Source organism: Felis catus, chromosome C2, assembly GCF_018350175.1.
Source record: "Felis catus isolate Fca126 chromosome C2, F.catus_Fca126_mat1.0, whole genome shotgun sequence".
Taxonomy (NCBI): Eukaryota; Metazoa; Chordata; class Mammalia; order Carnivora; family Felidae; genus Felis; species Felis catus.
The window spans coordinates 127,066,997-127,078,263 of NC_058376.1; positions in this window are offsets into that span (position 1 = coordinate 127,066,997).

Below are 11,267 nucleotides of genomic sequence, written 5' to 3' on the forward strand. Positions count from 1 at the left end.
ATCTTCTAAATAACTTGTCTTAATAGTTACTCTTTCCCTTTCCAGACCTTCTAAATTTAGATAAATGAGACCAATTATCGCTTCCAGAATGTTCAGTTTCTACTCCAGTCCTAGAATTTGTTCTCTAAGAGATGTTGATTTCCTTCCTGTGGGATCATTTAAATTCTGCGTTTTCCCAGTTAGTGTCCTCACCCTAGGGGAGGAGGGCTGTAGGTGGGGCCTGCTGGCTGCTGGTTCACCGGAAGCCACAAGGGTGCGCATTTTGCCTCCTGGGAGCGTGGACATGGCCCACAGGAACCTTGCTAGCTGTGGGCAGAGGGCTGTCCGGCTGCAAGGCAGCTGATGCATGAACAAGCCCACTAGAACATCGTGTCTGTGGATATCCAGGTAAGAGAGAGGGACCTCTGAAAATGTGCTGTGGAGACATGAAACCTTCAAGGGGAGGAGATTTTTTTCAATTCTTTTTCTTTTTTGTCACTTCCAGAGATGATTTTGAATCAGTGATGGGGAGGTATGGAATATCATTCATATATCACTTCGGTATATATTTAGTAGCCACCTGCTGTGGGCCAGGGACCAAGCCATACCGCGCATATGGGGTGAGCAAGAAGATGTGCCACTGCCCTGACCCTGCAGTCAAGGTGAGGAGGAGTTTCCTCCTAGCAGTGAGGGGTTGGGGGGAGTGGTTAGTGGTTACACTCAAAATTCTCTTCTGTTGCTGAGAGAATTGTGAGGTTTTGGAGCTTAGGAGGTCATCCCAGGAATTGCTTATGATATTGTTAAGACCTAGAGGTGGGAGAAGGAACCGAGAGGCTTCCTTCCTCACATGCCTGCCTGCCTCTCTCACTGACCTCCAGCCCCCTCAACCGGATCGCTCACTGTCCCTCGCACCTAGAACTTCCCTCCAAAATTTGAGCCTGTGACTCTGGATCCCCAGGGTCCCAGCAGACAGAATTCATTTTGGATGGACATAGCATAAGATGTGACTCCAAGTCTTGTCAAGTCTGAGATTGTTCTGATATTGCGGGGCTGAAGGTTTACTCTGCTTGATCCGAGGACATGGAGCTCACTAGCAGTCAGGTAAATGGATTTAGAGGAAGAGTGACCGGTTACTTGCTTGAAGGTAGGATCATCAGAGTGGCCCAGAAGTCTGCATTTTTATGCAAACAATGTGGGGTGACTGCAGTGTAAGCTCAGACCAGCCCTGCTCAGAGAAGGAGCTCTTAGCTGGGATCCTTGGGCTGATCCCAGCTTTTTTAGAGGGTTTCTGAGTGCCATCCAACCGTATATGAATTTTTTTGTGTGAGTGCGAGCATATGTGCATTTTTTTCTGAGAAGAGGGTCTGTGGTTTTCATCAGATTTCTGACAGGGTGTGGAGTCTGGAGTGGAGGGGACTTGACTGCATTCCTTGGTTCCTTCCTCTTTCACCAGCTGGGTTGGGGGAGTCAGTTGGACTCTATCTTCATCTACAATAGGGTGAAATAACAGCACTTCTCAGGGCTGTTCTGAAGTCAAAAATGAGAAAACGGAGGTAAACTATGAGGTTTGCAAACCATATAATACTTAACTGTATAAATGCCTAGAATGACCATGTGGCTCCCCTCCTTTTCCCTCCCCCTCCTCCGTCTCCCTCCCCCCAACCTGGCTAACTTCTAACTATTCTTCAAGAACCAGCTCCAGCAGCCCTTCCAAAAAGCTTTTCCTGGCTGCCCAGCTTGGTCCCTCTGGGTAAGATGCTGCTTCTCTGTGCTCCCTTCATGCCCCACCTTCAGCTGACCTCTAATAACACATTTTACTCTGTTGTAGTCATTTACTGACCTGGATGCTGACCTTCTACCCAGACTGCACACTGCTTGAAGACAGGGATGGTGACTTGGTTATTTTCTCTGTGTGGCACAGTTTTAATGTGATTTTGTTCAATTGATAAAATGTTAGTTATTTTTAAATTGTGCTTTAATGAGCTAACTACTAATCATTTTTATCTATTCATCAAAGGCAGACTTAGTTCTTTTTACTATGTGTAAATGAAAGTGATAAAATGGAATCCTTTAAGAGCATCTTACTACTGTCTATTAGGTTGGCCTTCCAGCAAATTAGTCTGAATTAATGAGGGCTCATCTTCCTCTGTTGAGGGAAGCAGGGAATGAGGCAGTTGCCTGCTGTGGTGTCAGGCTAGCATTGTGCCCGGCCACAGTGACGGTCCTCCTTGCTCGCGCAGCAGCACTTGCGTCTTCAGCCTGTTATGTGTGGAGATGCTGCCCATAGATAGAGATGGGTAGGTCTGGGGAGCTACACAACACTGAGAAAATGCCCTCGCTGGCCTTGCCCCAGCAGCACGTTACGGGGCAATGAGCAACGGGCTGCCCGCTTCCCCCGCCTGCCTTGTGGCCCCATTCTTAGGTACTGCCACCCTCCTAATCGCTCACCCTCTTCCCCTTTCCTTTGCTACCTGCTGGCAGGTTACTCCCAGGAGCCATGAAGATCTGTCTTCTGAGGCTGTCCTTCCCAGCCTCTCCAGGGCTCTCCTGTATTATGTCTCCTGCTCCTGGTTTCGGAAATGCCCATGTTTTCCATCCTGCCTGCTTTTATTTCTGTTACTAGAGGGGAAAAGGAATTATGTGCTTCCCACTGGCTTCAGCTCAGCTGGTACTAGATGTTGTGTAGACTGATGTAACGTTACCAAGGAGGAAATTATTAAAAGGACAAGGCTAATTTTCTAATTCACACCTGGAAAGCAAATCTGATGGCGCTTGCACAGATCTTTAATGAAATAACACTGTTTAAGAAGTTTCCAGAGAAATTCATCACTAATTGATTTTTGAACTGTGGAAAAAGATAACACAGAGAGATGAGATATTAGTCTCTGTCGGGCCTGACTGCCCCCAAGCTTTTTCTTTGCCTAGTTCACTTTCCCATAGAAAATCTATATTCAGCTTCCTGAATTGGAGTTGTGGAGGGTAGGGCCCGCAGAAGGGCCCATGTTTGGATGTGATATGTCTTCTTTCTGCTTTGGTTTTTGTTTGTGTCCTGCTGTGAGGTCTTGGTGAAAGCCATGGGTTTCCCATGGTAGAGCTGGGAGATTCATTTTGTGGCTCAAGTTAAAGGCAGTGAGTGGGAGAACAGCAGGTTGGGTATCCTTGAAACTGGCAGTTCTGTAGGGTGGACATGGGCACAGCCTCCCTTCATCCCCAGGGGCTTCCTAGACTGCCCTCATCCCCAAGATGCACTATATATACATGTTATATATATACAATGTGATATATATCTATTATATACATATTATATATATATATATATATATATATATATATATATATATATATATATATGTATTCTTTGATAGGGACACTGACATTTTCTCATTATAGTAAATATAAACAAAAGCAATTTTTAAATTTTGTTTTTAAAAAATTGACCTGGATGTTTATAGTAGCATTATCAATAATAGCCAAATTATGGAAAGAGCCCACATGTCCACTGACTGATGAATGGATAAAGAAGATGTGGTGCTCTTTCACATAAATAAACATTAAAAAAAAAAGTCCAAGACAGACAAATATCATATGATTTCACTCATGTGGAATTTAAGAAACAAACAGATGAACATAGGGGAAGGAGAAAAAAAAGTCAGGGTCAAATCATAAGAGACTTAAACTTGTTTTGTTTATTTATTTTTGAGAGCAAGAGAGACAGAGCACAAGTGGGGGAGGGGCAGAGAGAGACAGAGACACAGAATCTGAAGCAGGCTCCAGTCTGAGCTGTCAGCACAGAGCCCGATGTGGGGCTTGAACTCATGGATCACGAGATCATGACCTGAGTAAAAGTCGGATGCCTAACCAACTGAGCCACCCAGGTGCCACCTTTTTAAAAAAAATTTTTTTATGTTTATTTTTGAGAGCAAGAGAGACAGAGCATGAGTAGGGGAGGGGCAAAAGAGAGAGAGGAAGACTTTTTTTTTTTTTAACATTTATTTATTATTGAGAGACAGAGAGACAGTGAGCATAAGCAGGGAAAGGGCAGAGAGGGGGAGACACAGAATCTGAAGCAGGCTCTAGGATCTGAGCTGTCAGCACAAAACCGGATGCGGGGCTTGAACTCACAAAATATGAGATCATGACCTGAGCCGAAGTCGGACGCTTAACTGACTGAGCCACCCAGGCGCCCCAAGAAAAGATTTTTAAAGATAGAGAACAAACAGGATTGTTGGAGAGGAGATGGGGGGATGGGCTAAATGGGTGATACGTGTTAAGGAAGGCACTTGTGATGAGCACCAGGTGTTATATGTAAGTGATGAATCACTAAATTATACTCCTGAAACCAACATTACACTATATGCTAACTAACCAGAATTTAAATAAAAACTTGAAACTAAAAAAAAAAATTAAAAAAAAATTGACCTGAAATATGTAATCCCATTAAAAACTGAGTGCCAGCTGTCCAAAGCCAGCTCCATGATAAGGGAGCTCCTAGCCCCTCTTCACCCAGCTTGCCATACTTATCTTCCTCTGTAGAGTGTTGGAAGCTGCTGCTCCTGAGTGCTGGCTCCTGGGCTAGCCAGAGAGGAAGGCTTCTTTTTTTGTTGCCTAGTTGATGCTCTCATGAGCTGTCTCTGAATTTGAAAGAATTAGAAACATCAGTAGGGTCCTAGATCTCAGAAGAAATAACCTTGGTTTAAGGGTCCCTTCCTCTAAGTCTGGCTTACAAATGCACTAAGGCAGGTTGACTCAACTGGAGGCACCATCCATAAATCCAACCAGGCCCTCTGCTGCATTTTTGGGATGCAGAACCTAATTTTGCTCTCAAAAAGCTCCCAGCTAGGGAAATGAAAGAATCATGATGGGGAGGCTCAGAATGCTATGAAATCCTTGAAGGCAGGTGCCTTGCTCAATCCTGGAGGGCCCAGGAAGACTCCCTAATGAGAGGATATCAGGGCTGAGTCTGGAAGGATGGACAGCTATGAGATGATACTCTTTAACACTTTCCCCAGGGAGCCTTATAGCACTCCCGCTTTCTCCCAGTGGCCCCTGCATTGGCCTTTAATATGGAGAAATCCTATTTATCACATCAGAAATATTCTTTGTATGATTTTTCTGCCTTTCATGTCAACCTATATTTACTCTGTACGCACTCCCTGCACAAATTCCCATCTTTGCTCTTACTCAGGGATCTGCTGGACTAATTCTCAGCATAATAACAGTTCCAGAATTCACCTTGAATTGCTCTGTGCATTTAAAAATTTCTTAAAGAGGTTAATACAAGGGCATGGGACTTCAGACTCAAAGGCAGGTAAATTGGGGAGGCATTACTGGTGTGGACATTTTCTTGATTCTTCAAATTATGTTTAAGGGGACCAACTCTGGTTAGTGGAAGGTTAGCTTTGGTCTGGGTGGGCTGGATGTTGGGCACTTCTTGGAAGCCTGCCTGCAGTGTCTGAATGGAGATGGGGAGCACTGTCTGACACATGAAGGTCAATGTGGAAGCCTTGTTTTGCTGAGGTGTTGTTGACTGAGCCAGGAACACTAGATTCAAGGACCATCTCTGCCACTGACCATTTTGGGCAATGTCTTGTGCCCTCAGTTCCTGCCTCTATACATCACAAGGGTAGCTCAACCATTCTGGGAATGTCTGTAATGGATATATATAATCACTGTATTAGTCATGGTTCTCCAGAGAAACAGAAATATTCTGTGGTATGTATATATCACAGAAATTGACTAATATGGTTTTGGAGGATGAGAAGTCCACATTTTGCTGTCTACAGGATGGAGAACCAGGGAAGCCCATGGTATAATTCACTCTATGTCCAAAAGCCTGAGAACCAGAAACTCTGATGGCTGAGGGCAGGAAAAGATGGACATCCTAGCTCGAGAAGAGAAGACAATTAGCTCTTTTGCCTTTTTGTTCCTCTCAGCAGACTGGATGATGCCCATCCACATTGGTGAGGACTGCCCACATTCTTTACACAGTCTACTGAATCAAATGCTAATATTTTCCAGAAACACCCTCACAGAAACACCCAGAAATAATGTTTTACCAGGTATCTGGGCATCCCTGAAGCCATTCAAGTTGACACATAAAATTAACCATCACACTTGTTCTTACTTCTCAGGGCAATTTATGGAAACCCACTAGTATCCTCCTAGAAAGTGCATTTTACTAAGGTTGTACCCACACTTTTTACTTAGTTTGTGAAATAATATTAGTAACTATGGTGTTAACAACAACCTGAAATTGTATGGGGTTTTTCTTACATGTTTTTTACACCCATGAATGCTCTGGGTCTCCAAGTCATCCTTCTAAGGTGACATATATTGAGCACTTACTGTATATACTTTAGATGTATCATCTTTTTTTAACCTTCCAAACAATTCTGTGAAGCAAATATTATTATCTAAACATTTCAGATGAGGAATCTGAAGCTCAGAGAGGTAAGGTGCTTTGCCTGAGGTCACACAGCTGGTAGAAGTCTTTGGGGAAGATTTCATTCCATAGCAGCGATGTGCCCACTTGCACCTTCTTTGAGCCCCTGTTAACACAGTGACCTCTGAGCTGGGAATGCACTGTAGCTACATAGTGACACGGGGGTGGAAGGGGTGTTGTGATTTTAGCTCTGAATACCCCATAAAACCAGGTCACTGCAAAATTCCTATGTGGTTTGGCCACAGGACAGCACGATCTAGTAAAGTTGGATGAGCGCAGGCAACTTGGGATGCTCTTCAGTGAAGCAGGTAGCTAAGGGTCTAAACTGGAGAGACAGCACAAGAGAGAAAATGAAAACGGCTATGTTATCTGGTAGAGAAGAGTACAAGGAATGGAACTTTTAGAGCATCTGGAGACAGGTCTGAATAGCTGAGAGAATGGCTTCAGGGGTGACTAAAGCTCCAAGGAGCCCTAAGGAAGAGAGAGGAGAAAATAATGGTTACCTCTTTTTTTTTAAGAACTTTTATTTATTTTTTATTTTTTTAATTTAAATCCAAGATAGTTCATGTGTAGTGTAATAATGATTTCAAGAGTAGAATTTAGTGATTCATCACTTATGTATAACACACAGTGCTCATCCCAACAAGTGTCCTCTTTAATGCCCCTCACCGATTTAGCCCATGCCTTCACCCAACAACCCTCCAGCCACCCTCTGTTTGTTCTCTGTAGTTAAAAGTCTCTTATGGTTTGTCTTCCTTTCTGGATTTATATTATTTTTGCTTCCCTTCCCTTAAGTTCATCTGTTTTGTATCTTAAATTCCACATATGAGTGAAATTGTATATTTATCTTTCTCTAACTTTTCGCTTAGCATAATACACTCTAGTTCCATCCACATTGTTGCAAATGGCAAGATTTCATTCTTTTTGATCGCCGAATAATATTCCATTGTATATATACACCACTTCTTTATCCATTCATCAGTCAGTGGACATTTGGGCTCTTTCTATTGGCTATTGCTGATAGTGCTGCTAAAAACATTGGGGTGCTCATGCCCCTTCTAAGCAGCACTCTTATATCCTTTGGATAAATACCTCGCATTGCAATTTCTGGGTTGTAGGGTAGTTCTATTTTTAATTTTTTGAGGAACCTCCATACTGTTTTCCAGAATGGCTGCACCAGTTTGCTTTCGCACCAGCAGTGCAAAAGGATCCCCATTTCTCCACGTCCTCACCAACATCTTTTGTTGCCTGACTTGTTAATTTTAGCTATTCTGATAGGTGTGAGGTGGTATGTCATTGTAGTCCTAATTTGTATTTCCCTGATGATGAGTGATGTTGAGCATCTTTTCATGCATCTGTTAGCTATCTGGATGTAATAATGGTTACTTGTTAACCAGCATAAAATGAAATCAAAAGGGGGTCTCAAGGTCAGTGTTCAAATATTTGGAAGGCAGTGGCAAGCTCTTGTAGAATTCCACTGAAGGCAGCATACAGAGAACTCTGGTTTAAATTAGTGCCTTTTGCAGCAGGTGGGAGTTTGGGTAGCCTCTAGGAAGGCTTTCTTGGATGCAAGGTGTTTCTAACACTGTAACAGATGTAGTCAAGCTACTGGTAGTTAAGAGGATATCTGTCAAGTCACTTGGGCACCCAATACTCTTGGACACTTTTCGTATGTTTGAAGAATTTCTTGCCTTCTGAGTCTGTGCCTTCCCAAGAGAGAAGCCAGAAATGGGCTTTCCCAGTTTCTCTTGAACAGACTGCAGGATTAAGATCCTCCCAACCAGATGCACTTGGGTCAGGCTACAGTTAGGAGGCCACTGAGGCTAGGAAGCACGTATCAGGAGGAATCCATTCTAGCCAAGGACTGGGCAGAGACATTGAGCATCCAGGGGCAGCTATGGCAGGCTTTCTGGTGGAAACACACTGGGTGCAGTGTTGTTGCTGGAACCTGTGGTTTCTGTGCCAGTGGGGATACTGGCAAGGACCCCATGGGAGCAATCTGGAGGGTGGTATGATTTGTCTCTTGTTCCTGGCTTCAGGGCCTGTCAGAGATGCTGAGTATCCTTTAATAAATTTATTTTCTCCCTAAAACAGCGACAGAGGATTCTTTTGTTTGCAGTTAAGAGCTTTGACTGGTACAACAGGTAACTAAGAGAGCTTGTAGAGTCTCTGAGACTTTTAGAAATAGGAAAAGTGTTCAGCTGTCATTCCAGCATGATCAGAGTTTGTATCAGTCAGGGTTCTTGGTTGCAGACAACAGAAACTAAGTCTGAGTTTTTTAGTCAGAAAAGAAATCTCTCAGAGGTTCAGAGATTCAATGGGTGGCCAGAGAACCAGCTTGGAATATGAGCAGGAACCCAGAGCTTGTGTCAGAACCCTCTTATAACCGGGTGACTGGGCCAGGGTGCAGCGTTTGCTGCACCAGGATACCGGTTGTCCTTCCATGAGACACAAGGAATTAGCCACCTCCATAGCTGCTAGGAATAAACCTGGCTGGCACATACCACTCACTCTAGCTTCTGGGTTGAGAGTCCAGCTGTCTGAAATTCCAGGGAGTTGAGACAGGCAGAATCTCCCTTCTTTGGGCTTCTTAGGTAGGGAGGCTGGTCATTGTACCCAACCAGTATTATACACAAACAGCATTACCTCGAAGAGAAGGAGCATTAGACAGAATAATAGCAGATGTCTACACCAGGGCACATATCCTTAGCTCCTGGTGCTGTGAGGTACTAAGCTGCAAGAGATAAATGGAGGACAAACTCTTAACAGATGAAGATATCTTCATGCTGCAAAAATCAACAAAGTGGCAAACCCCATTTTTTCCACCCTGATTTTATTGTTTATGTACATTTTCTTTTCTTTTTTAAACATTCTATTCCTTTTTCTTCATTCCAAAGCAACTGCTGGGACAATGGAATCTGGTGCTTTAAGATTGATTCAGCCAGCCAGCAAGCATTTACTAACCTCTGGGCATGCCCAGGACAGGTGCCGGTGATGCAGACATGAATGAATAAGGCAGTTTCTACTTTAAGGAGCTTAGTCAGTTGGGAAGCTGCTATGAATCAGAAGTTCCCCAAATTTAGTGACTTAAAGTTAGCTCACAGTTTTGTAGGTCAGAGGTCCAGCACAATATATCTGCTCTGTTTGAAATCCAGGTGTTGGCTGGACTAAATTCCTGTCTGGATAATCTGGAAAAATCCACTTCCAAGCTATCTTTGTTGTTGGCAGAATGCAGTTCTTTGAGCCTGTAGAGTCCCCATTCCCATGTTGGCTGTCAGCTGAGTATTCTCAGTTCCTAGAGGCTGCTTCTAGGTCCTTGCCTTAAACACTCCCTCTATCTCAGCAATGTAGAACCTCTTTGGGTTGAATCCTCTTGTGCTTTGAATCTCTGACTTCCTTTGTTTTGAGGAACCTGCTTTTAAAGGGCTCTTGTATTTAGGTCAGAACAACCTGGTTAATCCCTCTTATTTATTTTTTTACTTTTTAAAAAATTTTGGATATATAGAGAGAATGTGTGTGCAAGTAGGGGAGAGAGAGAATCCCAAGCAGGCTCTCTGCTCAGTGTGGAGTTCAATGTGGGGCTTGATCCCATGACCCTGGGATCATAACCTGAGCTGAAATCAAGAGTTGGTTGCTCAACTGAGTCACCTAGGCACCGCTTAATCCCTCTATTTTAAAGTCAACCACATAGCATATGCAATACAGCATTATGGGAGTGAGATCCATCATATTCACTGTCCCAGAGGTTATGCAGGGTGTGTATACTGGCGGGAGGGTGGGGTAGGATAGGATAGGATAGGATAGGAAACCTTAGGGGACTTCTTAGAATCCTGCCTGCTACACAAGGTGACATGTGCAAAGTGGAGGTATATACAAGGAACGCTGGGAATATAGGGAGAGATGCTGATCCTAGTTTTGGAGGTGGGGGAAGTTGGGAAGTCTTTTTGGAGGGATGTCATCTGCACTGAATTAAAATTTGAGAATGACTTAGCCGCAAGGATCATCCTAGCTAGAAGGAATGACTTCTGTGGGGCTAGGGGTGTGACATAGCACAGTGTATTTGGCAATAACAAGTTTGTGCTGCTAGACAGTAAATACTTTCTGAGGAAGGCAGTAATCAGACAAGGACCCGGAAAGGCCCAGAGGGGTCAGGTCAAAGAGGGCTTTACTATTCTGACCTGGGTTTGTGGGGGCACGGTGGGGGGCAAGCCTTTGGATCCCAGCCTGGAGTTTCTGATTTGGGATAGGATCTGAGAATTTGCATTTCTAACAAGTTCCCAGGTGCTGCTGCTGCTGCTGTTGGCCTGGGACTGGACCCTGAGAACTGCTGCTCTGGAGAACGGATGGTAGGGGAGCAAGACGGTGGGTCCAGTAGGGGGTCATGGTGCTAGTCCAGCAGGAGATGCGGAGGCTCTGGTCAGGCTCAGAGCTGGGGAGGTGAGGGTGGAGATAGTGTGGAGGTGATGGGATTTGGGAAGAGCCTTAGGAAGCCGTGTGAGGTGCGGGTGTGAGGGGCGGGGTCACATTAGGGTTGACCCCCACAACAGAGCTAGAAGGGATCTGAGCAGTTATGCGGTACAGTTGTCCCATTCTTCTGATGGCAGTGTGAGGCCTGGAGAGAGCTGCTTCTAGGGGCCTCTTCAAGAGCACATGGAGGTGGTGTCGGCACCGGGACATGGGACCCAGATTCCCTGACTTCCATGACACAGCCTTTGTGAATTACTTTGGGAAGAAGGAAACAAAATACAAGGAAGGCCGCTCCCAGGCCTCCCAGAATCGCCTTGTCAGCCTCACTCCCACAGCTCCTGGCTTCCCTTGCCTGCTCCTTCGTCAAGCATGCTTCCTG